Source organism: Chiloscyllium plagiosum, chromosome 9 (assembly GCF_004010195.1).
Source record: "Chiloscyllium plagiosum isolate BGI_BamShark_2017 chromosome 9, ASM401019v2, whole genome shotgun sequence".
Classification (NCBI taxonomy): domain Eukaryota; kingdom Metazoa; phylum Chordata; class Chondrichthyes; order Orectolobiformes; family Hemiscylliidae; genus Chiloscyllium; species Chiloscyllium plagiosum.
This window is the reverse complement of record NC_057718.1, coordinates 56,103,601-56,128,845: the sequence shown is the minus strand read 5'-3', so window position 1 is coordinate 56,128,845 and position 25,245 is coordinate 56,103,601. Positions and strand designations below refer to the sequence as shown.

Genomic DNA, 25,245 nt, shown 5'->3' with positions numbered 1-25,245 from the left:
TTATGCCAACGTTTGATATTTTAGTGCATTTTTAACTGACCTACAAAATTGTAATCTAGGGATTTACAGTAAGATTAAGATACATTTCCTTAGATTGTGCATCTAATATTGGGTATTGTGCTAATTTGTAAAACAATCCTTTGTAAATTATTTGGTCACAAATATTTTGATTCAGCTTGTACCTTGTGGAAAAACTCCCAGGTCTACTGCTTTTGAATTGCTAAATCATAGCACCAGATAGCTAACATTGTGGCAGCAATCCTAAACCATTTTCAAAAAAAGACTCCTTCCAGAAATACAATCAGTCTTTAAATTTAGCATATACTGTTCAAGTAGTGGACTGACTATCTAGAAAATTTGAATCCTTCATTGTGAATTTTTTAAAGTATATTTTTTCTTGAATTTATTTCTAAATTTCATTTTAAAATTTTTCCTATTCAAATTTGAATCATTCAAGATATGCCTCCATGTTTTGTCACTTCCTTTTGAAATTAATGGGAGTATCCAAACTTATGAAAAATTAAAAGAATATTTTGTTCTTTTGATGTCCCCTTTGGAACGTTGGGTGTACAGTATTTGTGCACCTCTATGGTGAAAAATGCAGTATCACATTACTAATGTGATCAAAACATACTTAATTGGTACGATTTTCTCCAGTAATTTCTGTTTTAGAATTTTTTGTCTCCGATCTCCAGCATCAGCAGTTCTTTGTTCTGCATGTATGCTGACTTCATCAAGCTCTGTTTCATAACCAACTGTCTTGACCTTTGTCTGATTTCAGTATCCAGTCCCAACAACATGGTTGCCATATCAAGCATCTTTAAATGTTGTCTCCTTACTCCACCCTAGCCACTGATTTGTGACTGAACCAGACTTTGCAAAGCCTTAGTGTTAAATTTGATCCCCAGGTTAGGTGCTGAGTACACCACTTCACCATCAAAGTCACCTACCAAAATTACCATTTTTAATGTCTAAGTTTGCTCCGGCCTCAGCTTATTGCTGAAACCCTCATCTATGTCTTTTTAATCTCCAGATTGACTATTGCATTGCTCTCCTGGTCAGTCAACCAGCTATCTGCAATAAATGTGAGTTTATCTAAAGCTGCATTTGTGTTCAGACACAGGTAGCGAAGTTCTGATCGCCTGTCACCCGTGTAGACTGACCCACTGTGGCTCTTAGTCTGAAAATGCCTTTTTAAAATTCACAGTTTTATTTTTGTATAACTCCGTGGTCTAACCTGTCTTATCATCTGTGGTCGTATAGCCTAATCTATGCTCTTCCGATTCTGGGCCCTTTGTTTTGTATCCCTGATTTTTGATTTATCCACCTTTGGTACATACTTTCAGCTGCTTGGGCCTAACTTTGACATTTCTTCCCATTTGTGTTTTTTGATCCCTTTTCCTTTTAAGACATTTATTGAACCCTATCTTTGACCTAAGCTTTTGGACATCAGTCCTAATATCTCCTTATTTAGTAAACTGTGTGGAAGGGCCTTAGAATGCCTTAAATAGCTTACTATAAATGCAATATGTTTTATATTAGTCTTTTTTTTTTAAAAAGTGTTTTACCTCAAAAAAAAATGAAAATGTGTCAGCAATAGCCACATAGCAACCATTTATAAATTGTGTTGGTCATAGAGGAATAGGAGCAGTTTGCATCTGGCTTCCAGCCTCCTCCTCCATTGGAAGTTCTCAAGTTGCCTTACTGCACCATGAAAAGAGAACTCCAAAATTTAGCTAAACTTACTAGGTTTATGTTTGTGTCGTCCAGATGCTTCTTGCTGAATCTTTTAGTCAGTGGTTAAAAAATGCAGCTGCAGTTTTTTTTTATTCCTCCCTTTTCTGCCAGGTGGCAAGTCTGTCAAGAGTACCTGTTCTAATGTATTCGTGGCTAAGCATCTTACTTGCTGTTGAGCACCGGTACTAGGAAATGCTCGCTCATTGTTAGGAGCATTGCACTGCAGCTTCTAATGCTATACATGCTCAATAATTGCTGTTGATATTAAATTGTCTAGCTCTGAAGTTATATTATCAATGTGTTCCAGAAAAAGAAAATCCTCTCTCAACTTATGATATTAAACATTGTGTAAAATAGATATGGGGAGAGATTGTGCTAAATGATTTCAACCAGCCATTTGGACTCAATGGGCAAGTTGCAAATTGGTTCAGTGGGCTTTTATATAGGTTGGTAAGGGGAACAGAGGACAAATGTAGACAGTTATACCACTCAAGTACGTAAGTCATGTTACTGGATGATTAAGATTACAAGTCTAAACGTGGAGCAAGTCCTTGCTACAAAAATGGTGGAATTTGTGGCATAAATAGCAGTGTGGTGCTTCAACTTTTTTTTGCATTGAATAAGATGATTAAATTTGCATTACTTTCTGAAGACAACTATGACATGAAGAATAGTTGAGCCTTTCAAACACCTTCAAAGTAAAACTAGTGAAGTGACTATTAAATGTTTATATTGATTTTTCTCTTTGAACAGAACTTAAGCACAAATTGTTCTGCCTGATTTGTACTATGAGCAAGGTGAGAGGTCAGGTGGCAGAATATTGGAATAGTTAAGTCCACAGATAATGGGCATGCATGAGAGTTCTAGCAGAAGACCTGATGAATGGTTAGAACTGAATTTTATGGAGGTGGAAGTAGGCTGTCTTCGTGATGGAGGGGATGTTTGCTGAAAATTTGTCTCTGGTTAATTAAGATGTCTGTATTTTGAAGGAGAAATGGTCGATGAGTAAGGCAGTGGAGTTCGGCTGCGGATGAAGATATTGGCCTTGGTCATCCCAATATTTAATTGAGTACTGTTTTTGTTCTTCAGCACCTGATGTTGCATACACGGTGTGGAAAGTTCCTGGTATTGAAAATGTTGTCATATTATACAGCTGGAAATATTGATGGTGGGGAGCTCCAAACTCAAGAATGCCAAGGTTAAATGAGTGAAGCTGTCTCAAATTTTGTCATATTTATTAATGACTTGGATCAAGGAATTGAACAAATTGCTACCAGCAACTTGAGCACCATAAGTGGTATAAATTGGAGTTGGAAGTTACAAAGGGGCATTTTAAATGAATTGATAAAAATTGAACAAATTTCATTATAGACAAGTTTGATTTTGTAGTGGAGAAAGATAAATTTGGCGTGTTTACGAAGTGGTGCTAAACTGGGATTGTAGAAGAGCAGGATGCAAATCATTAAAAGTTGGATTAATTGAAAAGTACTAACGATCATGTTGATCTTTGCCTTAAAGGGGCTGAAATATGAAGGAAAAGAACTGTAGAGCCTTGTTCAGGGCTGTATCAATGTTACTGCATTCAATTTTAGCACGGCACCGCACAGAATTGTTACATCACAGGAGGAAACCTTTTGTCCTTTTGTCCCTGCATTGCCTCTATTAGCTAGTGCCGATAATAATGGTAACTAAGACCATAAGATAAAGGAGCAAAGTTTAGTTATTTAGCCATTTAGTCCAGTGAGTCTATTCTGCTCTTCAATGAGATCATGGTTAATAGAACCCTGCAGTGTGGAAGGAGGCCATTAGGCCCATCAGTTCCACACTGACCTTCCAGACCAGACCCAACCCCTACCCTATCCCTGCATTTCCCATGACTAACCCACCTAACCTGTACATTCCTGAACACTAGGGCAATTTAGCATGGCCAATCCACCTAACCTGCACATCTTTGGACTATGGGAGGATACTGAAGCTGTCCGAGGAAACCCATTCAGACACTGGGAAAATGTGCAAACTCCACGCAGACATTTGTTCCAGGCTGGAATCAAACCTGGGTTCCTGGAGCTTAGAGGGTGCAGTGCTAACCACTGAGCTATTCTGCTGCCTTCTGCTAATCTTTAACTCCACTTTCCTACTTTTACAGCATTTAAAGGGCATTTGGATAAATACATGGATAGGAAATGTTTTGAAGGGTATTGGCCAAGTGCAGGGAAATGGGGTTAGCATGGATGAATACTTTGGCATGGACCAGTTTGGGGCTAAGGGCCTGTCTCTGTGCTGTAGGACCCTCCTATGACTTTTCCCTATAATTTTTGATTTCCTTACTGATTAAAAATCTGTCAGCCTTGAATATACCTAATGATTGAACCTTGACAGGTCTTGGTGGTAAAGAATTACACAGAATCTCTACCCTCAGAAGAAATTTCTGCTGATCCCCCTATTAAATAAGTGACCCCTCATTGTGAAATTATACTGTCCGGCCCTAGACTTCCATAGGGGAAACAACCTTTCTGCATCTATCCTGTCAAGTCTTCTCAGAATTATGAGAGTTTGAATAGAATCGCCTCATTTTTTTTTTAAGGTAGGTCTCCAGTCTTTCTCCAGATCCCGCAATACCATTTTTCAGTCCTATAGAATGGAGACTGGCCCTTTGGCCCAAACTTGTCCATGCTGATCAAAATGTCCATTTACGCTAGCCCCTGTACTTGGTCCATATCCTTCTAACCCTTTCCTATCCGTGTGTTTATCCAGATGCTGCCTAAATGTTGTTAATGTAGCCGCCCTCCACCACTTCTGGCAGTTCATTCCATATGCATACCACCCTCTGTTTAAAAACAATTGTCCCTCAGGTTCCCTTTTTTATTCTTTCCCCTCCAACCTTAAATCGATGCCCTTTAGTCCTTGATTTTCCCCAACCCTGGGAAAAAGACCAAGTGCATTCACCCTATCCATGCCTCACATGATCTTATACACTTATTTAAGATCCCCCCCCCCCCCCCCACACACACACCAATCTCCTACGCTGTAAAGAAAAATGTTTTAGCTTATCCAACCACTCCCTTTAACTCACCCTTGAGTCCTGGCAGTATCCTTGTAAAGAGTGGCTCAGTGGTTAGCACTGTTGCCTCACAGTACCAGGGACCTGGTTCAATTTCTGTCCTGCCTCAGGTGACTGTGCAAACTCCACACAGACATTCTCCCTGTGTCTGTGTGGATTTCCTCCGGGTGCTTCGGTTTTCTCCCACAGTCCAAAGATGTGCAGGTCAGGTGATTTAGTCATGCTAAATTGCCCTTCGTGTTGGGTACGTTAATCGGAGGGAAATGGGTCAGGGTGGGTTACTGTTCAGAAGGTCGGTGTGGACTTGTTGGGCTGAAGGGCTTATTTCCACACTAGAGAATCTCTAATCTAATTTCTTCTGCATTCTTTCCAGTTTAATAACAACATCCTTCTTATGGATGTAACTTTGCTCACTGAGCTGGAAGGTTTGTTTTCAGACACCTTGTCACTATATACTAGGTAACATCATCAATGAGCCTCCAGTGTAGCACTGGTGTTCTGACCTGCTCTTCTATATCAAGGTGATCAAAACTCAACCCAGTGCTCCAAGTGCAGCCTCACCAATGTCCTGTACAATTGCAAAATAACTCCCCAACTTCTAAACTCCATGTCCTGACTGACGTAGGCCAGTGTGCCAAAAGCTTTCTTCATTGCCCTGTCTACTTGTGACTCCACTTTCAGTGAACTCTGAGCCAGTATTCCAAGATCCATGTGTTCCACCACACTCATTAAGGCCCTACCATTCGCCATGAAACTCCTACCTTGATTTGACTTTCCAAAATGCAAGACATCACACTTATCTATATTAAACTTAATTTGCCATTTCTTGGTCCAATTCTCCAGCTAATCAAGGTCCTGCTGCAATTTCTGATAACCTTCCTCACTGTCCACAATACTGCCTATTTTAGTGTCATCTGCAAACTTAGTAATCATGCCTTGTACATTCTCATCCAAATCATTAATGTAGATAACAAACAGCAACGAGCGCATCACTGACCCTGAGGCAGTGTACTAGTCACAGGCCTCCAGTCTGACAAGCATCCTTCCACCATTACCCTCTGTTTCCTACCATCAAGCCCATTGTGTTTCTAATTGCCAGGTCCTCCTGGATTTGGTGTGATCTAACCCTCGAGTTGCCTATCAAAGGCCCTAGTGAAATCCATATAGATACGTCTACCACACTGCCCTCATCAACCTACCTGGTCACTTCATCAAAGAAGTCTAACAAATTTGTATGGCATGATCTCTCGTGCAAAAAGCCATACTGACGATTCCTAATCTCACCCTGTCTTTCCAAATACATGTATATCTTACCGCTCAGAATCTTCTCAAGTAACAGATGTTAGGCTTACTAGTTTATAATTCACAGGTTTTTCTTTGCAGTCTTTCTTGAATTAGGGCATAACTTTCACTACCCTCCAGTCTTCCAGGACCTTACGTATGGCTAGTGATGATGCAAAAGTGTCAGCCAGGGCCTCTGCAATTTCTTCTCTAGCCTCTGTAGTGTTTTTGAATATATTTGGTCAGGTCCAGGAGATTTATTTGTCTCTTATACATTCTTCTAATATGAACTGTCCCCAAGAGAGAGCCAGAGATATACAGCACGGAAACAAACCCTTCGGTCCAACTGGTTCATGCCAACCAGATATCCCAACCCAATCTAGCCCCACCTACAAGCACCTGGCCCATATCCCTCCAAACCCTTCCTATTCATATACCCATCCAGATGCCTTTTTAAATGTTGCACTTATACTAGCCTCCACCACTTCCTCTGGCAGCTCATTCCATACACATACCACCCTCTGCCTGATAAAGTTGCCCCTTAGGTCTTGTTTATATCTTTCCCCTCTCCCCCTAAACCTATGCCCTCTAGTTCCAGACTCCCCCATCCTAGGGAAAGACTCATGATTTTGTAAACCTCTGTAAGGTCACCCCCCAGCCTCCGACACTCCAGGGAAAACAGCCCTACTCTATTCAGCCTATCCCTACAGCTCAAATCCTCCAATCCTAGCAACATCCTTGTAAATCTTTTCTGAACATTAAGTTTCACAATGCTGTTCTGATGGGAAGGAGATCAGAATTGCACGCAGTATTCCGATAGTGGCCTAACCAATGTCCTGTACAGCTGCAACATAACCGTTCAACTCCTGTACTCAATACACTGACCAATAACGGAAAGCGTACCAAATGCTGCCTCCAGTATTCGATCTACCTGCGACTCTACTTTCAAGGAGCTATGAACCTGCACTCCAAGGTCTTTGTTCAGCAACATTCCCTAGGACCTTACTATTAAGTGTATGATTCCTGCTAAGATTTTGTTTTCCCAAAATACAGTACCTCACCTTTATCTAAATTAAACTCCATTTGCCACTTCTCAGCCTATTGGCACTTCTGATCAAGATCCCATTGTACTCTGAGATAACGTTCTTTGCTATCATGTCTTTTTGTGACTAGTTGATGTTCCTGTATCCTGGTGGCTAGTTGGAACAACCTTTACACAGACAACAAACTAATGTCATTTACAAAATACCTTGCAAGAACTGTAATAAAACACTACATTGGACAAACAGGCAGAAAACTAGCCACAAAAAGACATGACCCACTCATTAGCATCCTTACATACAGATGAGGAAGGACACCAGTTTGATTGGGACACCTTCTCCATCCTAGGACAAGCCAGAGAGACACATGAGAATTCCTAGAAGCATGGCATTCCAACAGGAACACACAACAAACCTATTGACTTGGATCCCATTTACCACCCCTGAGGAAAAGAACAGGAAATGATGTCACCACAGGAAATGACCTCATCAACCCAAGGAAACCTAGATGCATAAATAGAAAGCAGGTCATGTCACCAGTGCTTCATCTGGAGGCTCACTGATGATGTTACCTGGTTTAGTGATGAAATGTCTGAAAATGAACCTTTCAGCTCAGCAAGCAAACCTACATCTAGAACCTCAACCTGAGCTACAAATCTTCTCAAAACTCACTATCATATGTTTGTATGTGTGATTATTAAACTTGCAAGACTGATTTATTTTTAGAATTTTGTGCTAGGGCCAAAAGACCAGTTTAGGTCTATCATGATCTAATTGAATTGTGACATAGCTTTAGCTTGAGTAACTTGTTTCTCGTATCCTAATATTTGTATCTTTTTAGTTGCTAGCATTTGAGTTTCTAGAGGATGAGACATATTTCTCGATACCATTTGGAATCTTCAGTTATAGTCTTAAATTCATTTTTTATTGTTACAGTCTCGTAACAATTAAAGCCAAAGGCAACTTTCCTGTAACTGATCATGGTTTTTTAATGGGTGAGTCTTGCAACCTTGAATGATATGTATGGTGCCATAGGAGTAACCATGACATACATAGGATGTCCAACACAGAAACAGGCTGTTTGACCTAACTAGTCCTTGCTAATGTATATGCTCCACTTTAGCTTTCTCCCTTGTTTCCTTTTTTTAGATTAGATTAGATTACTTGCAGGGTTGGCCCAACTAGTCCACACCGACCCTCCGAAGAGCAACCCACCCAGACCCATTCCCCTACACCTAACACTAGGGCAATTTAGCATGGCCAGTTCACCTAAACAGCCGCAGACACTGGGAGAATGTGCAAACTCCACACAGACAGTTACCTGAGCCGGGAATTGAACCCGGGTCTCTGGCGTTGTGAGACAGCAGTGCTAACCTCTAAATCCTATCTTTGTAAACTTTGATTCCATCTCCATTCTGGTGTCAAACTTGTCTTAAATATAGTTTTGCTATTTACTTCAACCACACCCCTTCATCAGAATGTTATCAATCTGGAAAATTAACTTTCCTCACAGATGATGCTACACTTGTATAATTACAATATTTTGTACTTTGATCTTTAAATCCTCCTCCTTTAAATGTAAAGTAGGATATGAAAAATGCAGGGTTCTTTTCTGTTGAGGCGTGACCTAAATCTGCCTTGATTTTTTTTCTTTATCTACTATGTCACATTCCTGACTTGTGCACTGTAGATGGCGATCAGGTTCTGAGGAGTGAGGTGGTGAGTTACTTGCTGCAGGATTCCTAACCTCTGACCTGACAAACTTGATTGTTATTTATTGTGATGGGGTGGTGATGTTGATGCATATATGATGGTGGGTGATAGACTTTGCAAAGTTGAAGTCCCTGGGATTTGAGGAAAGTAGGGCTATGGATATGGAATGGGCGAAGATGCAGAAAATAAAACTGATATTTTAAGAAAAAAATAAAAGAAACAAATTTGAGGATGAAGAATGTATGCTGGACATTTACCTGTCATGAAGTTTAGTGCACAGTAGTGTGAAGTTGTGCATTTTGAAAGAAAGACAGGCATTTTGAAGGGGATGCAGGAAAAGATGCACTGAGGTTCAAAAACCTAAATATTTAGGGGCTAGCAGAAGTTGATGAGGCTTAAAAAGCATGGGATCCTTATCTCTAGGTATAAGAATGTAAAAGTTTTAAAAAAAAAAAGTTGCAATAAATGTTTGTGGTCCCCTAGTTACTGAATTTAGGAAGATGTTAAACAAGGCTTTGAAGAGTGTCATCTGGAAATAAATAGACTCCCTACAGTGTGGAAACAGGCTAGATGACGCTGGCATTTGCCTGAGGACCAGAAAGATGACTGATAGTGGCTTAAACTGAGGGTCATCGTACCTCAAGCGAGGGGTTGTTGAGAGGCAGGACCTTCACAGGGGCCTCAGCCAGTACAGGAATTGAACTCGCACTGTTAGTGGTGCCCTGCAACACCATTGCAAATTAGCCATCCAGTCAACTGAGCTAATGGACTCCTATTTTTTTGTAAATTAAATAGGATTTAATAAAGGTGTAACTGTTTGTGCTGGCAACTTGATTAGTAGCCAGACAGCATAAACCTGTCATCTTCCTGATTCTTTTGTAAACAAAACATGAGAAGTGGTAGAGTCAATAGTAAATTTCAAAAGGTAATTACATAAGATTATGAACATATTTAGACAGCAGTAAAAATGCGAGGATCTAGTGAAAGAACATGGGCATGTAACTAATTGGCAAGCATGAACTTAATGGACATAAGGGCGTCTTCCATGCTCTAATTCTATAAAAAATTAACACTTGTTGCCCTGTACCTCCTCACTGATTTTCATCCCGGTTCATATTGCCCATAAAGTTTTGAACAATTTTAAGCTGCCTCAGCTGTGGTTCATGTTTGAGTCAGAAAACTTCCATATTTCTTACTTATTTCTTATATCTTGAGTTTTATTAAATGGTCAAATTAATTGTTAAATTTCATTTTACCTGTTCTGCTACAACTGGTGAATTAAAGTGGTTTGTCAATGCTGTTCACTTGACAAGTAGACTGACTGACTGTACAGGACAATGAACTGAATATACAGAACTCTCTTGGGTGTTTGGAGAAAAATGTTATTTATGGGTATTAAGTAAATGAGTTGTTCCTTTTTAACTTTTATGTAAATTTTGTCAGAGCAGTGGAGTGTGCTCAAGAGGTAATAAAGTACAGGCCAATGTGTTCCAATAAAGACAAAGGATAGGACCAACCCATCCTGTAAACCCTGGATATCAAAGGGTAAAAAGGAATGGATAAAGAGCAAGAATGGAGGCTTATGATTAATACCAAGAGCTCAAAACAGCTGAAGCCTTAAAGGCGTATAGAATATGAAAGAGAAAACATGAAAAGGAAATTAGGGAGCAAAAAGGGGGGCATGAAAGAATAATGGTAGATAAAATAAAGGAAAATTTCAAGTTGTTTACAAATTTTTTGAGGATAAAAGGATAGCTAGGGAAAGAGTCGGGCCCCTTAACTGACCACCGTGCTGTTTTGTGGATGAGACTGTCGATAGGGTTCAAAATGATTAGTGTTGTTGTTAGACCAACTGGCCTGTAGTTTCCTTGCTCCTTTGAATAACAATTTGACATTGTCGAGTGAGAGGAGTGGAGAACAGCCAGTGAGAGGATGATGTGAAGGACTGTGATATACTTAAAGGAATTGGCATAGATAGGAGGTTCTAAGTGGTCTGACAGGTTTAATAGATACATTTCCATGACCAGAGGAAATGGATCCCAGGCTATTGAGTGAGGCAAGGGACCGAATAACAGCACTGGCAATAATTTTCAATTTCTCTCTGGCTGGAAAATTCCATAGGATAGGAAGACAGCCATTGTGGTACTGTTATTCGAAAAAGAAGCGATGGATAAACCAGGAAACTACAGAACATTTTTCTGACTGGCCTGAGACATAGAATTAATTGTTACTTGAAGAGGTAGGGATTAATCATGAACAGTCAGCATGATTTTGTTAAGGGGGATGTCATGTCTGCCCACTTCTTTGAATTTTTTCAAAACTTTAACCAGGTTTATGAATGAGGGCAAGGCATTTCACGTGAAATCTTGTCAAAAGCCTTGCTGATGAATTATGGGACCCTGGGAAAAAGAGGATCAGAGGGAGATTGGTATATTTGACCTGTGGTCCTTTAAGGTTGTAAGACAATAGATAATTGTTAATAAAACAAAAAACTTGCCTTCATTAGCTGAGGCGTACAGTTTAAGAACCGGGAGATTATACTGGAACTAAGAAAAATTTGGTTAGGTGACAGCTAGAATATTGTGTACAATTCTGGAGTCCATCCACTCTACTGACGAGTGTACAGAAGTGATTTACCAGTATGATACATGGGCTGGAGAGTTTTAGTTATGAAAAGAGATTGGTGGTGTTTTCCTTACAGCAGACTGACTGAGATGTATAAACTTTGAAGGACATAGAATGGGTAGATAGGAAAGAACCTTGATGGAGTGATCAATGACTATCATCATAGATTTAACCTTAAGGTAAGGGGCAGGAAGTTTAGTGGAGGTGTGAGGTGGAGAGAAAGGATTATGGAGTGTGGTGGGAATCTGGAACTCTCTGCTTTTAAGACTGATAGAGGCAGAAACCCTAATAACATTTAAGAAATATTTAGATATGCAGTTGTGATGTAAAGGCATACAAAGATATGGACCAGGTGTTACAAACTGGAATTAGAATACAGAGGTAATTGTTTTTGACTCGGTCGACTCAATGGGCTGAAGGGCCAGTTTCTGTACTGTAGACCTCTGACTCTAATAATGCTATGCGATTTTTAATATCTACCTAAATTACTAAAAGAGGCAGTTCATGCTCTGAAAGGCACTCACTCATTCATTCACTCACTCACTCACTCGGCTGCCCATGAGCTAGATTGTTCATAACCAACATTTTCAAAACTATCCTATGTGGACGTTGTAACTAGGCATTGCATCTTACTGGACTTGTCTATTTTGCCAAAAATTGCCAAACTCTGCAACGACATTGGGTTTTTTTTTGTGTACCTGTATTATCTAGTTTATGTGCAAACTCTCTGAAGTGGGTTCAAACATTAGTACACACAGTAACTAGACTTTTATGGATATGGTGAGCATCCAACGTAACTTTAATGTGAACTGAAATCTGGGCCCTTTTTCATTCAGTTGGCAACCCGTTCATTGATAGCAACTCGCTATTTTCAAATGCAATTCAAGCTTCAACCTCTATATGTATAACTGTTAAATCATTTTTTAAAAAAGATGGTCATCACATTTTCTATGCTCAATTTATTTTTTTTTTAAAAGCTGTAAAATGTTTGGTCAGGAAGAGCGAATCTATGAATTTGCTTTGATCCTTTAACAAAGCATGTATGCAAAGCCTGTGAGTTAGAAATTGAATGTAAGTTTCGAGCCATGAAATCTGAAATATCTGAAATTAAGACATTTGGACAATTACATGAATAGGAATGGTTTAGTGTGATTTGGGCCAAATGCAAATAGGGCTAGTTTGGTTTGATAAAGCTAGTTGGCATAGATGAGTTGGACTGAAGGGTCTGTTTCTGTGCTTATATGACTGTACAATAGAGGTGCTGTGGTCTATGTAAGCTTGACTTCTTTCTGTTTCAGCACGATTCAAAAAATGTTACTTTATTCTTTGATGCATTATTCATTCAAGGGATATGGGTGTTATTGGCTGGGCCAACATTTATTGCCCATCCCTAGTTACTGGAGAAGGTGAGCTGTCATCTTGAACTGCTGCAGTCTATTCGCTGTAGGTTTACCCTTAATGCTGTTGGGCAGAGTTTGAGTAGTTTGACCATGTAATATTTAAGGAATGGTGATATATTTCCAAGTCAGAATGGTGACTTGGAAGGGAGCTTGCAGGTGGTGATGTTCCCATGTATCTGATCCCTTTGTCCTTCTAGATCTTGTCTAAGGAAACTTGATTGATTTGTGCAGTGAACACTTCTAACTTTGAGGGAAGATTACTTAAGAGGCAGCTGAAGATTGTTGGATCTAGAAACTCTTCTAGAGATGTCCTAGGGCTGAACAGAAAAACCATGCTGGAAATCAGAAATAAAAATAGAAATTGCTGGGACAACTCAACAGGTGTGGCAGTGTCTATGGAGAGAAAGCAGAATTAACATTTTGGGTCCAGTAATAATACTTCAGAACTGTTCTAGGATTGGGATGACTGACCTCCAGTATTGACTACATTCTTCCTTTTATGCTAGGTATGACTTCAACCAATGAGCAGGTCTTATCCCAATTCCCATTGAGTTTTAATTTGCTTGATGCAGTCTCTGTCAAATGTAACTTTGTCAAGGGGACTTGTACTCCATTTTAATACTGCATGATTCAGTTCAAACTTTTTAAACAGTTAATTTTTTTGAACAAAATCTGCTTTAAATGATTATCCTTGTCTACATTCGATACATTGTATGAATCAATCATATAGTGAGAAAGAGGCCATTTGGCCCATCGGATCTGCACCACCCAGACCCAACCCCCCCCCCCCCCCCCACGCATGCGCGCACACAAACACACACGCACGCACACACAGTTTCCCTGTAATCCCATGTTTACCATGGCTAATCCACCAAGCCTAACACCCCTGAAAGCTGTGAATAATTTCAGTATTGCCAGTGCACCTAATTTGCACATTTTTGGATTTAGTCCATAAGCATGCAGTAGTTTATCCTTATTGTTATGAACTAGGCCAGACCACTGAGAACATTCTTAAGCAGGCAGCCCAGGCCATAACTTTGCAGTCTTGTTTCAGTAGATGTACAGTGAAAATTACCTGGAGTAGGTTAGCTAGGTTGACTACCAGGTTTTAAAACAGGCAAAGATTTATTCACAAAATTATACAATTAAACACAAAACAGAAAAAACAACCCCTAAAAAACTCAGTCTATCCAATTTGGACTTAATTATGCTGTTCCAAATGTACACAACAGTCCCAATATGCAAACCCCCTACAACAGTCAAAATGGAACAAATGCTTACAGGTTGAAGTTAGAAGGGCAGAAGAGGGTGGGGTGGAGAAGAGAGAGAGAGAGAGACACAGCATATGTCCACACAGCTGAAGTTGTAACTAGTTCTGGACTCAACTGCTCAGCTAGAGAGCTGATCATTTCATCATACAGGTTACTTCTAAAACATGACCACTCTGGCCTGAAGTCTCATCTGTTTACATATAAACAAAAAGGCCTCTCAATACCTTTTAATCTCTGTACCAAACCAGTCTAATGGGAACCAGAACTTGTTTACAACCCCTTTGAAAAGAAAGCCAAGGATGCAATATCCTTGGGAAAAGAAACAGCTTTCAGAAAAAAAAGCGGCTTTGTGATGTCATGCACCTTAAATTTTTGTATGAAAGTTTAATGTTCTGGACTTCAGATTTGGTGGCTGATGTTTTATATTGCCTGTGTTTCTGGGATTTTTATGCTGGCAGTTTCAGAATTGCATTTCTATTCCCATTTATTTCGGAACTGCACCAGGTTGATTTTGGTTTGTGCCTGCCAATTGTTTCTACGCAAGCTCATCAGCTTTCCTCCAAACTTGCAAAAAATACTTGTCCTGTTGGCCTATTAGTCTGATGCCAGCTGTAAGCTAAATTTTCAAACTTTTCAGGTTAGTGAGTGGTAATGTATGAGGGCTTAATTAGGATGTCCAGAACCGGTTTATTGAGAACTGTACTGTTTCACATTTAATCATTTGTGGAAGAAGAAAGAGGAAATGGGGTACACAGATACAAGATTAACTCCAAACAATGGTTTCCCGTCAAAGGGTGTTACTTGAATGGGAGAATGGTTGAAAACCATGTACTCTACTCCATGCTGAATGCCTTCACCTTGTGCTGAAGGGAAGGTAGTTTAAAGTAGCCAAAGATTCTTTGGTCAAATACTTTCTCAACCTTTTGCAGTGATATCCTGGAACTAAGGTGATCAGTTTTTGTTAACTGTAGCCAGTAGTCTGGCTTAGTCCATAACAGACTGGGGGCTCTTTGCGGGATTTTGAACAGTGAGTGGGTAGGTGCTAGTGTCTTTATTTCGGGTGTTGGTTTGGTTGGGTAGACAAAGCTTGGAATAGTAATGGCTCTTTCAGTTGCCAAAAGCTTTCTGGAAGTGGATGTGGTGACTTCAGAAGTTTTGCAAAAGGTGAATAAGACCAAGCTGCAGCAATTAGCAGACCAGCTGGGATTGGATCTGTCTGCTTCTGTGAGGAAAGGAGAGATAATGACAGCAGTAGCTCAGAATTTAAACTTGCCAGAGAAACCATCAGAATCTATAGAAATGGCAAGAATTTAATTGCAAATGAAACAGCTTGAGTTAGAGACAAGAGATAAGGAAAGGGCAGCAGAAATGGAACAATTTGAGTTACAATTAAAAGCAGAAGAGAGGGAAGAGAGCAACAGAAGAGAAAAAGAGCTTGTGAACTTCAAAAACTGACACTTGGAAAGGAAAGTCAGCTTAAAAGGTTAAAGGTAGTCTTAATGAGGAAGAGAGAAGAGGAGCAAGCTCCAGGTAGTGAGAAACTGTAAGTATGTTCAAGCATTGCCTAAATTTGATGAGAAAGATGTTGGAAGCCTTTTTCATCTCATTTGAAAAGGTGGCTAACAAGTGCAGTGGCCAGTGACAATATGGGGTAAGTAAGTAAGGCTAGTGAGGAATTTGCATCACTATCAGAGGGAACAAATTTTGAGAAGATTTGTAGCTGAGGTTGAAGTTCTGGATGTAGATTTGCTTGCTGAACTGGAAGGTTCATTTCCAGATGTTTGGTCACCCTACTAGGTAACATCTTTAGTGGGCCTCTGGGCGAAGCACTGCTGATGATTTTTGCTTTCTATTTATATGTTTGGGTTTCTTTGGGTTGGTGGTGTTATTTCCGGTTCTTTTTCTCAGGAGGTGGTAAATGGGGTCTAACTCTGTTTATTGATGGAGTTCCAGTTGGAATGCCAGGCATCTAGGATGATAGGATATATGAACATCAACTAGCCACAAAAAGACATGACCCTCTCTTACTAGTATCCGTACATGCAGACGAGGAAGGACATCACTTCAACTAGGAACACACATCTCCTTGGGCAAGCCAAACAGAGACACATATGAGAATTCCTAGAAGCATGGCATCCCAACTGGAACTCTATCAACAAACGCATCAGGTTAGACCCCATCTACCATCCCCTGAGGAAAAAAACCGGAAATGACATCACCAACCCAAAGAAACCCAAACATATAAATAGAAAGCAGAAATCATCAGTGCTTTGCCTGGAGGCTCACTGAAGATGTTGCCTAGTAGGGTAACAAAACGTCTAGAAACGGACCTTCCAGCTCAGTGAGCAAACCTACATCCAGAACTATCAGAGGGATCTAGGGACTATGAGGATGTGAATAAAGCTATTTTAAATGCATATGAGCTTGTACCAGAAGCATTTCAGGAAGGAGGGACCCAGGTCAAACCAACATTGAGTTTGAAAGGATCAAATGGAGTAACTCCGAAAGATGGAAAAGAGCTTTAAAAATCAAAGGAAGCTAAGATGCCTTTAGAGAGGCAATTATTTGGGAGGCATTCAAAAATTCACTACTGAAGTAGTGCAAACTCGTGTGGAAAGCAGAATTAAAAGGGCAAGGTTAGCAGCTGAAGCGGCTGATGATTGAGCTGGTCCATAAAACACCGTTTGGCTTCCAGGATTAATTTGTCTATGAGGGATGGAAATTGGACAAAGAGAAATCCTCATGTGGAAAGGGAAAAGTAGATCTGTGGAGATAACTTACCATAGGGTAAAAAAGAAGCTCTCGAGGGGGACAAACAAGTTTAAAAAACTCGTGTTTTCATTGTGATAAAGTGGGCCACACAAAACCAGAGTGGTGGTGGGCTAGGAGAAAGCCAGACGTAGGAAAACCAGACAAGCCTGGGAGTTTTGTTGGACTAGTAACAAAAAGCACAAGGGAAGTTAGACAACTGCCTCAGTATACACGATGATCAGATCTGCTTAAAAAACATACATGCAAGGGTAAAGTTTATTCTCTCAGGCCAGGCGTACCAGATAAAGAGGTTACAATATTAAGGGACACAGGATCCTCTGTCTGTAATGCTGAAGGATGAGGCGATGTGTACTCCTGAGGGACTATTGCCAGAAAAGGTACCGTTAACAGGAATTCATGGGGAGATGAAAAGTGAGACTAGAGAGTCCAGAGAAGAGTGGAGAATTTATGGTAGGAGTACTGGACAAACTCTTAGCTCCAGGAATACAACTTGACCTCGCAAATGATTATTGCTGATTCACTGCTGCCTACTCTAGTTGAAAAGCCAGTGGAGACGCAGGCAACTGAAGAAATGCAGGATCTTTATTCAGGAATTTTCCCAGATTGTGGTGTCACAATATCACAGAGCCACAGGCTGAAGTAGGAGAGATCAAAAGGCACAGGTAAGGAAGCTGATATAGCTTTGTCTGAGACACTTTTTTTGATCATATAAGTGGGACAGAGCAGGAGCAACTATGTATCTTTAGCTCTGCTACACTTAAAGCCAAAAGATGAGAAGTTAAAACAGTTGTATCAAAAGGCACATATAGCGAAGAAGAGTGAATGCATCCCTGTGTTATTACTTAACAAATGATGTCTTAATGAAAAACGCGCAGAGATTCGCCAAATTGTTTTGCCAGTAGGCTATAGAAAGGTGCTGCGAGTGGCACATGAGTTACCACTCGGGTCATTTAGGATTGAGTTAAGCACAGGCTAAAATACAAAGACATTTTTACTGGCCTGGATTACACAAAGATGTAGTTGAGTTTTGCCAGATGTGTCATTCATGTCAACTAATGGGAAAACAACATGCAGTAATAAAACCTGCACCTTTAATATCTATTCCAGCATTTGAGGAACCTTTTCACAAGAGTCTTGATTGTGTAGGTCCCCTATCTCAAACAAAGTGGGAATAAATATTTATTAACAAGAATGGACATATCAACTAGATTTCCAGAGGCAATCCCTGGGAAGTTCTGGGATTTACATATTAATTAACCGAAACCTGTAACCCATTCTGAAAGATGAAAGACTTAACAACAATCCAGGTTTGTTCAATATTTTGTTTTGCATGATAAAGCATTCATAGCAAAAGATCGGTGTCTTATGGTCCTACTCCACAACTACCTGAAGGAGTGGTGCTCTGAAAGCTAGTGCTTCCAAATAAACCTTTGGATTATAACGCGGTGTTGTGATTTTTAACTAGCAAAAACAGTCTGTTTATCTAAACTTTCCTTATAGTTAATATACTCTAATCCAGGTGACATACTGAATGCCAAGATGCAATACCAAACTAAGCTTGAATAGAAGGGCAGTGAAACAATAACACCTATCCCATCAGCCTCTGAAGCACCTGTGCACTCAGTCACCACTGCAGACATTAGATTGGTCACTTTTTAAGGGAGATCCCATGGAAATGGAGTCCCTGACCGTGCACTCAGATCCTGTGTGGACCACCTGACCGACATCTTTAACTCTCCTTACTATGATCTGAAGTCCCCAACTGTTTTAAGAAGATCACCAAAGTTTCTGCGCCAAAGGTAAGTCATACAGTGTGCCTCAGTAACTACCACCCAGGGCTCTGACCTCCATAATTATGAAGTGCTTTGAGAGGTTGGTCGTGGTTCACATCAATGCTACCTTCCCAAATTGCCTGATTCCTTGCATTTTGCCTACCAGAACAGGTCCACAGCAGACACCATCTCCCTGTCCCTGCACACATTCAGGGGAACCTACATTAGTCTCCTACTTCATGACTATAGCTTTACCTTCAACACCATAATTTCAAACAAACTCCTCTTCCAACTCTGGGATCTAGATTTCTGCTCGCTCCTCTGTAGAGACATAGAGATGTACAGCATGGAAACAGACCTTTCGGTCAAACTTGTCCATGCCGACCAGATATCCCAAACCAATCTGGACCCACCTGCCAGCACCCGGCCCATATCCCTCCAAAACCTTACTCTTAAATGTTGCAATTGTAACTAACAGCCTCCACCATTCCTCTGGCAGCTCATTCCATACACGTACCACCCTCTGTGTGAAAAAGTTGTCCCGTAGGTCTCTTTTATATCTTTCCCCTCTCACCCTAAACCTATGCCCTCTAATTCTGGACTCCCTGACCCCAGGGAAAAGACTTTGTCTATTTATCCTATCCATGCCCCTCAATTTTGTAAATCTCTATAAGGTCACCCTTCAGCCTCCGACGCTTCAGGGAAAACAGCCCCAGCCTGTTCAGCCTCTCCCTATAGTTCATCCTGTAACCCTGGAAACATTCTTGTAAATCTTTTCTGAACCCTTTCAAGTTTCACAACATCTTTCCGATAGGAAGGAGACTAGAATTGCATGCAATATTCCAAGTGGCCTAACCAATGTCCTATACAGTTGCAACATGACCTCCCAACTCCTGTACTCAATGCTCTGACCAATAAAGAAAAGCATACCAAACGCCTCCTTCACTGTTCTATCTACCTGCGACTCCACTTTCAAGCAGCTATGAACCTGCACTCCAAGGTCTTTGTTCACTTACCATTAAGTGTATAAGTCCTGTGGGCAGCACGGTGGCACAGTGGTTAGCACTGCTGCCTGACAGCACCAGAGACTCAGGTTCAATTCCCGCCTCAGGCGACTGACTGTGTGGAGTTTGCACGTTCTCCCCGTGTCTGCGTGGGTTTCCTCCATGTGCTCCGGTTTCCTCCCATAGTCCAAAGATGTGCAGCTCAGGTGAATTGGCCATGCTAAATTGCCTGTAGTGTTAGGTAAGGGGTAAATGTAGGGGTATGGGTGGGGTTGCGCTTCGGCGGGTCAGTGTGGCCTTGTTGGGCCGAAGGGTCTGTTTCCACACTGTAATCTAATCTAATCTAATCCTGCTAAGATTTGTTTTCCCAAAATGCAGCTTCACATTTATCTGAATTAAACTCCATCTCCCACTTCTCAGCCCATTGCCCATCTGGTCAAGATCCTGTTGTAATCTGAGGTAACCCTCTCCGCTTTCCACGACACCTCCAATTTTGGTGTCATCCGCAAACTTACTATGTTCACATCCAAATCATTTATGTAAATAACAAAAAGTAGAGCCAGCACAGATCCTTGTGGCACTCCACTGGGTCACAGGCCTCCAGTCTGAAAAACAACCCTCCACCACCACTTTGTCTTCTAACTTTGGGCCAGTTCTGTATCCAAATGGCTAGTTCTCCCTGTATTCCATGAGATCTAACCTTGCTAATCAGTCTCCCATGGAGAACCTTGTCGAACGCCTTACTGAAGTCCATATAGTCACTTCTACCGCTCTGCCTTCTTCAATCCTTTTTGTTACTTCCTCAAAAAACTCAATCAAGTTTGTGAGACATGATTTCCCACGCACAAATCCATGTTGACTATCCCTAATCAGTCCTTGCCTTTCCAAATACATGTACATCCTGTCCCTCAGGATTCCCTCCAACAACTTGCCCACCACCAACGTCAGGCTCACTGGTCTATAGTTCCCTGGCTTGACCGTACCACCCTTCTTAAACAGTGGCACCACGTTAGCCAACCTCCAGTCTTCCGGCACCTCACCTGTGACTATCGATGATACAAATATCTCAGCAAGAGGCCCAGCAATCACTTCTCTTGCTTCCCACAGAGTTCTAGGGTATACCTGATCAGGTGCAAGGGATTTATGCACCTTTAACCGTTTCAAGACATCCAGCACTTCTTCCTCTGTAATATGGACATTTTGCAAGGTGTCACCATCTTATTTCCCTACGGCCTATATCTTGCATATCCTTTTCCACAGTTAATACTGATGCAAAATACTCATTTAGTATCTCGGCCATTTTCTGCAGCTCCACGAAAAGGCTGCCTTGCTGATCTTTGAGGGCCCTATACTCTCCCTAGTTACTCTTTTGTCCTTTAATGTATTTGTAAAAACTCTTTGGATTCTCCTTTAATTCTATTTGCCAAAGCTATCTCCTGTCCCCTTTGTTGCACTCCTGATTTCTCTCAAGTATATTCCTACTTCCTTTATACTTTTCTAAGGATTCACTCGATCTATCCTGTCTATACCTGACATGTGCTTCCTTCTTTTTCTTAACCAAACCCTCAATTTCTTTAGTCATCCAGCATACCCTATACCTACCAGCCTTTTTCACCCCAACAGGAATATGCTTTCTCTGGATTCTTGTTATCTCATTTCTGAAGGCTTACCATTTTCCAACAATCCCTTTACCTGAGAATATCTGTCCCTACTTTCTAAAGTTCTTGCCTAATACCGTCAAAATTGTCCTTTCTCCAATTTAGAACTTCCAACTTTTATATCTGGTCTATCCTTTTCCATCATTATTTTAAATCTAATAGAATTGTGGTCGCTGGCCCAAAGTGCTCCCTCACTTTCGTCTCCATCACCTGCCCTGCCTTATTTCCCAAGAGTAGGTCTAGTTTTGCACCTTCTCTGGTAGGTACATCCACATACTGAATCAGAAAAGTGTCTTGTACACACTTAACAAATTCCTCTCCATCTAAACCCTTAACACTATGGCAGTCCCAGTCTATGTTTGGAAAGTTAAAATCCCCTATCATAACCACTCTATTATTCTCAGAGATAGCTGAGATCTCCTTACAAGTTTGTTTCTCAATTTCCCTCTGACTGTTGGGGGGTCTATAATACGATCCCAATAAGATGATCATCCCTTTCTTATTTCTCAGTTCCACCCAAATAACTTGCCTGGATATATTTCTGGGAAAATCCTCCCTCAGCACAGCTGTAATGTTATCACTCCCCCTCCTCTCTTGCCTCCCTTTCTATCCTTCATGTAGCATTTGTATCCTGGAACATTAAGCTGCCCAACCCTGAGCCATGTTTCCATAATTGCTATGATATCCCTGTCCCATGTTCCTAACCATGCCCCGAGTACACTTGCCTTCCCTGTTAGGCCTCTTGCATTGAAATAAATGCAGTTTAATTTATTAGTCCTACCTTGTCCCTGCCTGCCTTGATTGTTTGACTCGCTTCTGTTCTCAACTGTACCAGTCTCAGATTTATCTATTTCCTCACTATCTCCTTGGGTCCCACTCCCCCACCTTACTAGTTTAAATCCTCCAGCAAATTTCCCTGCCGGTTTATTAGTCCCCTTCCAATTAAGGTGCAAACCGTCCTTCTTGTACAGGTCACTTCTACCCCAAATGAGATTCCAATGATCCAAAAATGTGAAGTAATTGGGTTCTCAACTTCCAGGTCAACAGACTGCAGTCAGTAAGGGTAGGCACCAGCACCACCTCCCATGATAATCCTTAACACCAATGCCCCACAAGGTTGCGTACACAACTCCCTGCTATACTGCTTATATATACACAAATCTGTGGCCAAAGTCCACACCAACTCCAGTTAAATGTTTGGTGATGATGCTACCCTTGTAGGTTAGATCTCTGTGATGCGATGGAGTACAGGAAAGATATTGTTGACTTTACACCATGCTGTTAAGCAATCTCTGTTATTATCAGTAAAGCAAAGGAGCTGGTCATTGACTTCAGAAAGTGGAGTGGAAGACACACCTGTTTGTATCACTGGGGCTGAGGTGGAGATGGTTGACAGTGTCAGCTCCTAGGAGGAATGATCACCAACAATCTCTCCTGGTCTACCCACATTGACACCATAGTTAAGGAAGTCTACTTCCTCAGGAAGCTAAGGAAATTCAGCATGTCCATAAAGACTTCTAGAAATTTTATAGATGCGCCATTGGTAGCATTCTAGCTGGACGCAGCACAGCGTTGTACAGCAACTGCTGTTTTCAAGGCTGAAAGAAAATACAGAAGGTTATGAACACTGCTCAATGCATCATGCAAACCATCCTCCCATCCTTTGAGTTCATCCATATTTCGCACTGTATTGGGAAAGCAACCAACATAACCAAAACTCCTTCCACTCCAGTTTACTGTCTTCCACCCTCTTCTGATGGGCAGAAGATGTAAAAGTTTGTATACATGTACAACTTCTCTGCTGTTATCAGACTTTTGAGTTGACCATTGCAATGTCAATGTTAATTTCTGTGTCTGATCAAGGCCCCATTGTACTCTGGGGTAATCTTCTTCACTCTCCTCTATACCTATTTTAAGTGTAATTTGCAAACTCTGTGATCCTTACGCCAAAATGCTGGTCCAGTCCATAAAGCAACCCACTGGTACACTGCTCTGTCTCCTGCCTTTGCATCCAGTTGACTAGGTCTCCCTGGATGCCATGTGATCTAACCTTACTAACCAGTCTACCATGCGGAACCTTGTTGAACACCTTGCTGAAGTCTGTATAGACAATATCTATTTCTCTGCCTTCAATCTTCAAAAAACTCAATCAAGTTTGTGAGACATGATTTCCCACTCTCCAAAGGCATGTTGACAATCCCTAATCAGTCCTTACCTTCCCAAATACATGTAGCTCCTGTCCCTCGAAATCCACTGCAGCAACCTACCCACCACCTACATAAGGCTGTCTGGTCTGTAGTCCCCTAGCCTTTCCTTACAACCTTACTTTAATAATGGCACCTCATTAGCCACCCTCCAGTCTTCCAGCACACTACTTGTGATTGTCGATGATAAAAAATATCTCAATGGGCCCGGCAGTCTCTTCCCTAACTTCCCACAAATTCTGTGAAACACTTGAACAGGTCCTGGGATTTATCTAATGATGCATTTTAAGACCCCCAGCATAATCTCTTCTGTAACATGAACGCTCTTCAAGACATCACTATTTAATTCCCCAAGTTCCATAGCTTCTATGTCCTCCTCCACAGGAAATACTGACACAATATTAATTTAATAACTCTCCCATCTCCTGTGGTACCACACCTACACAGCCGTGTAGATCTTTTAAGGATCCTTATCCTCTTCCTAGTTACTCTCAAGCCCCTAATGTACTTGTAGAATCTCTTTGAATTCTTCTTAACTCTATTTGCCAACATTATCTTATATCCTGTTTTTGTCCTCCTGATTTCCCTCTCAAGTATACTCTATGGCCCTTATAGTCCTCTAGGGGTTCACTTGATCCCAGCTCTCTAGACCTGATGTATATACCTCCTCCTTTCTCTTGATCACAGCCTCGATTTCTGTAGTCATCCAGTGCCTACCACTCTTGCCCTTCATGCTAACAGGAACATCCTGTCTCTGAACTCTTTATCTCATTTTGAAAGGCCTCCTACTTCCCAACCATATCATTATCTGTGAATAGCCTCCCCATGTCAACTGTTGCAAATTCCTAATATCAAATTTGGCCTTCCTGCAGTTTAAACTTTAACTTTTTGAGTTGTTCTGTCCTTTTCCTCATGATTACTTGCTCCAACTTGCTCTCCCACTGACATTTCAGTCACTGGCCCTGCCAGTGCTCCATCTCCAGCTTCATTGAATAAGAAAGTTTTCTTTTACACACTTTCAAAAAAAAAATCCTCTCCATCAAACCCCTTAACGATATAATGGTCCCAGTCTGTTTGGAAAGTTAAAATTCCCTAACATTATAACCGTTATTCTTTCAGATATGAAAGATCTCTTTTCATATTTGCTTCTCAGTTTTCTGCTGACTAATAAGGGGTCCTGTAATACAATCCCAATACCGTGATCATCCCTTTCTTATTTCTCAGTTCCATCCATATAACTTCACTGGCCAATCTCCCAGGAATATCCTCCTTGAGTACAGCCATAAAGTTATCCCTGACCAAAGACACCACTCTGGGTTGAACTGTCCTTTTCAAGCAAGTTTCTGTAATGATTACAAAGTAATTCCCAAATATTAATTCCAGCTGTAAACATATCTGCATTACCTAGCAATCATCTTGAATTACAATAAATACATTTCACTTCAGACCATGAGTCCCACCATGTTCGATGACCTGGCCCTGCCTCTGCCTTCTCCTCAATCACTCCACATGCTGACCCACTGCTCTGGTTCCCACCCTCTTGACACGCTAATGCTAAATCACCCCCCACTTTCCTTCAAGGAAACCAGTGCAACCTGTCCAGAGGAGATTACAAAGATACACAGGAGAACGCAATGGAGATAACTGAAAATGAGGGTGAGAATTTTAAAATCCGGTTGCTTGAGTAGTCCACAACAAGTGATGGGG

At 41.0% G+C, this 25,245-nt stretch overlaps 1 protein-coding gene across 6 annotated transcripts in view; it reads left to right on the top strand.

The window, feature by feature from the left end:
* LOC122552874 (reticulon-4-like) overlaps window positions 1-25,245 on the top strand; it is a 98,681-nt gene that overhangs the window by 33,189 nt on the left and 40,247 nt on the right. The gene's annotated exons all lie outside the window — the stretch shown is intronic.